Here is a 5,000-nt window from a genome sequence, read left to right as displayed (position 1 = left end):
ACCGATCTCAGCTCACAAATGCCGGACACTGGGCGCTGAGACTCTCGGGGAGGTGTGAGTGTGTGAACCGATCTCAGCTCATTAATGCCGGACACTGTGCGCTGAGACTCTCGGGGAGTAGTGTGTCTGTGTGTGAACCGATCTCAGCTGATTAATGCCAGACACTGGGCGCTCAGACTCCCGGGGAAGTGTTTGTGCGTAAACCAGTCTCAGCTCACTAAGTCTGAGTGTGAGTGTGTGTGTGTGTGTGTGTGTGTGTGTGTGTGTGTGTGTGTGTGTGTGTGTGTGTGTGTGTGTGTGTGTGTGTGTGTGTGTGTGTGTGTGTGTGTGAACCGATCTCAGCTCACTAATGCCAGACTCTGGGCGCCGAGACTCCCGGGGAGATGTGTGTGTGTGAACTGTTCTCAGCTCACTAATGCCGGACACTGGGCGCTGAGACTCCCGGGGAGGTGTGTGTGTGTGTGTGAACTATTCTCAGCTCACTAATCCGGACACTGGACCCTGAGGCTCCCGGGGAGGTGTGTCTGTGTGTGTGAGCTGTTCTCAGCTCACTAATGCTGGACACTGTACTCTGAGACTCCCGGGGAGGTGTGTGCGCGTGTGTGTGTGTGAACTGTTCTCAGCTCACTAATGACGGACACTGGACACTGAGGCTCCCGGGGAGGTGTGTGTGTGTGTGTGTGTGTGTGTGTGTGTGTGTGTGTGAACCGATCTCAGCTCACTAATGCCAGACACTGGGCGCTGAGACTCCCCGGGAGATGTGTGTGTGTGAAGTGTTCTCAGCTCACTAATGCCGGACACTGGGCGCTGAGACTTCGGGGGAGATGTGTGTGTGTGAACCCCTCTCAGCTCACTAATGCTGGACACTGGGCGCTGAGACTCCCGGGGAGGTGTGTGTGCCTGAACCAGTCTCAGCTCACTAAGTGTGAGTGTGAGTGTGAGTGTGTGTGTGTGTGTGTCTGTGTGTGTGTGTGTGTGTGTGTGTGTGTGTGTGGTGAACTGATCTCAGCTCACTAATGCTGGACACTGGGCGCTGAGACTCCCGGGGAGGTGTGTGTGGGTGTGAACCGATCTCAGCTCACTAATGCCGGACACTGGACACTGAGGCTCCCGGGGAGATGTGTGTGTGCGTGTGTGAACAGATCTCAGCTCACTAATGCTGGACACAGGGCGCTGAGACTCCCGGTGAGGTGTGTGTGTGTGTGTGTGTGTGTGTGTGTGTGTGTGTGTGTGTGTGTGTGTGTGTGTGTGTATGTGTGTGTGTGAACCGATCTCAGCTCACTAATGCCGGACACTGGGCGCTGAGACTCCCGGGGTGATGTGTGTGTTTGTGAACTGTTCTCAGCTCACTAACGCCGGACACTGGACACTGAGGTTCCGGGGAGGTGTGTGTGTGTGAACCGATCTCAGCTCACTAATGCTGGATACTGGGCGCTGAGACTCCCGGGGAGGTGTGAGTGTGTGAACCGTTCTCAGCTCACTAATACCGGACACTGGGCGCCGAGACTCCCGTGGAGGTGTGAGTGTGTGAATCGATCTCAGCTCACTAATACCGGAGACTGGGCGCTGAGACTCCCGGGGCGGTGTGAGTGTGTGAACCGATCTCAGCTCACTCATACCGGGCACTGGGCGCTGAGACTCCCGGGGAGGTGTGTGTGTGTGTGTGTGTGTTTGTGTGTGTGTGTGTGTGTGTGTGTGTGTGTGTGTGTGTGTGTGTGTGTGTGTGTGTGTGAGTGTGTCTCTGAACTGTTCTCAGCTCACAAATGCCGGACACTGGGCGCTGAGACTCTCGGGGAGGTGTGAGTGTGTGAACCGATCTCAGCTCACTATTGCTGGGCACTGTGCGCTGAGACTACCGGGGAGAGGTGTCTGTGAGAACCGATCTCAGCTCACTAAGTGTGTGTGTGTGTGTGTGTGTGAACCGATCTCAGCTCACTAATGCCAGACTCTGGGCGCCGAGACTCCCGGGGAGATGTGTGTGTGTGAACTGTTCTCAGCTCACTAATGCCGGACACTGGGCGCTGAGACTCCCGGGGAGGTGTGTGTGTGTGTGTGAACTATTCTCAGCTCACTAATCCGGACACTGGACCCTGAGGCTCCCGGGGAGGTGTGTCTGTGTGTGTGAACTGTTCTCAGCTCACTAATGCTGGACACTGTACTCTGAGACTCCCGGGGAGGTGTGTGCGCGTGTGTGTGTGTGAACTGTTCTCAGCTCACTAATGACGGACACTGGACACTGAGGCTCCCGGGGAGGTGTGTGTGTGTGTGTGTGTGTGTGTGTGTGTGTGTGTGTGTGTGTGTGTGTGTGTGTGTCTGTGTGTGTGAACCGATCTCAGCTCACTAATGCCAGACACTGGGCGCTGAGACTCCCTGGGAGATGTGTGTGTGTGAAGTGTTCTCAGCTCACTAATGCCGGACACTGGGCGCTGAGACTCCCGGGGAGGTGTGTGTGCCTGAACCAGTCTCAGCTCACTAAGTGTGAGTGTGAGTGTGTGTGTGTGTGTGTCTGTGTGTGTGTGTGTGTGTGTGTGTGTGTGTGTGTGTGTGTGTGGTGAACTGATCTCAGCTCACTAATGCTGGACACTGGGCGCTGAGACTCCCGGGGAGGTGTGTGTGGGTGTGAACCGATCTCAGCTCACTAATGCCGGACACTGGACACTGAGGCTCCCGGGGAGATGTGTGTGTGCGTGTGTGAACAGATCTCAGCTCACTAATGCTGGACACAGGGCGCTGAGACTCCCGGTGAGGTGTGTGTGTGTGTGTGTGTGTGTGTGTGTGTGTGTGTGTGTGTGTGTGTGTGGTGAACTGATCTCAGCTCACTAATGCTGGACACTGGGCGCTGAGACTCCCGGGGAGGTGTGTGTGGGTGTGAACCGATCTCAGCTCACTAATGCCGGACACTGGACACTGAGGCTCCCGGGGAGATGTGTGTGTGCGTGTGTGAACAGATCTCAGCTCACTAATGCTGGACACAGGGCGCTGAGACTCCCGGTGAGGTGTGTGTGTGTGTGTGTGTGTGTGTGTGTGTGTGTGTGTGTGTGTGTGTGTGTGTGTGTGTGTGTGTGTGTGTGTGTATGTGTGTGTGTGAACCGATCTCAGCTCACTAATGCCGGACACTGGGCGCTGAGACTCCCGGGGTGATGTGTGTGTTTGTGAACTGTTCTCAGCTCACTAACGCCGGACACTGGACACTGAGGTTCCGGGGAGGTGTGTGTGTGTGAACCGATCTCAGCTCACTAATGCTGGATACTGGGCGCTGAGACTCCCGGGGAGGTGTGAGTGTGTGAACCGATCTCAGCTCACTAATACCGGACACTGGGCGCCGAGACTCCCGTGGTGGTGTGAGTGTGTGAATCGATCTCAGCTCACTAATACCGGAGACTGGGCGCTGAGACTCCCGGGGCGGTGTGAGTGTGTGAACCGATCTCAGCTCACTCATACCGGGCACTGGGCGCTGAGACTCCCGGGGAGGTGTGTGTGTGTGTGTGTGTGTGTGTGTGTGTGTGTGTGTGTGTGTGTGTGTGTGTGTGTGTGTGTGTGAACCGATCTCAGCTCACAAATGCCGGACACTGGGCGCTGAGACTCTCGGGGAGGTGTGAGTGTGTGAACCGATCTCAGCTCACTAATGCCGGACACTGGGCGCTGATACTCTCGGGGAGTTGTGTGTGTGTGTGTGTGTGTGTGTGTGTGTGTGTGTGTTTCTGTGTGACCGATCTCAGCTCACTAAGTGTGTGTATGTGTGTGTGTGTGTGTGTGTGTGTGTGTGTGTGTCTGAACTGTTCTCAGCTCACTAATGCTGTACACAGGGCGCTGAGACTCCCGGGGAGATGTGTGTGCGTGTGTGTGTGTGTGTCTGAACTGTTCTCAGCTCACTAATGCTGTACACAGGGCGCTGAGACTCCCGGGGAGGTGTGTGTGTGTGAACCGTTCTCAGCTCACTAATACCGGACACTGGGCGCTGAGACTCCCGGGGAGGTGTGAGTGTCTGAACCGATCTCAGCTCACTAATGCCGGACACTGGGCGCTGAGACTCCCGGGGAGGTGTGAGTGTCTGAACCGATCTCAGCTCACTAATGCCGGACACTGGACACTGAGGCTCCCGGGGAGATGTGTGTGTGCGTGTGTGAACAGATCTCAGCTCACTAATGCTGGACACAGGGCGCTGAGACTCCCGGTGAGGTGTGTGTGTGTGTGTGTGTGTGTGTGTGTGTGTGTGTGTGTGTGTGTGTGTGTGTGTGTGTGTGTGTGTGTGTATGTGTGTGTGTGAACCGATCTCAGCTCACTAATGCCGGACACTGGGCGCTGAGACTCCCGGGGTGATGTGTGTGTTTGTGAACTGTTCTCAGCTCACTAACGCCGGACACTGGACACTGAGGTTCCGGGGAGGTGTGTGTGTGTGAACCGATCTCAGCTCACTAATGCTGGATACTGGGCGCTGAGACTCCCGGGGAGGTGTGAGTGTGTGAACCGATCTCAGCTCACTAATACCGGACACTGGGCGCCGAGACTCCCGTGGTGGTGTGAGTGTGTGAATCGATCTCAGCTCACTAATACCGGAGACTGGGCGCTGAGACTCCCGGGGCGGTGTGAGTGTGTGAACCGATCTCAGCTCACTCATACCGGGCACTGGGCGCTGAGACTCCCGGGGAGGTGTGTGTGTGTGTGTGTGTGTGTGTGTGTGTGTGTGTGTGTGTGTGTGTGTGTGTGTGTGTGTGTGTGTGAACCGATCTCAGCTCACAAATGCCGGACACTGGGCGCTGAGACTCTCGGGGAGGTGTGAGTGTGTGAACCGATCTCAGCTCACTAATGCCGGACACTGGGCGCTGATACTCTCGGGGAGTTGTGTGTGTGTGTGTGTGTGTGTGTGTGTGTGTGTGTGTGTGTGTTTCTGTGTGACCGATCTCAGCTCACTAAGTGTGTGTATGTGTGTGTGTGTGTGTGTGTGTGTGTGTGTGTGTCTGAACTGTTCTCAGCTCACTAATGCTGTACACAGGGCGCTG

The sequence above is a fragment of the Hypanus sabinus genome, chromosome 12 (genome assembly GCF_030144855.1).
Source record: "Hypanus sabinus isolate sHypSab1 chromosome 12, sHypSab1.hap1, whole genome shotgun sequence".
Taxonomy (NCBI): Eukaryota; Metazoa; Chordata; class Chondrichthyes; order Myliobatiformes; family Dasyatidae; genus Hypanus; species Hypanus sabinus.
Note: the sequence above shows the minus strand (reverse complement) of the source record.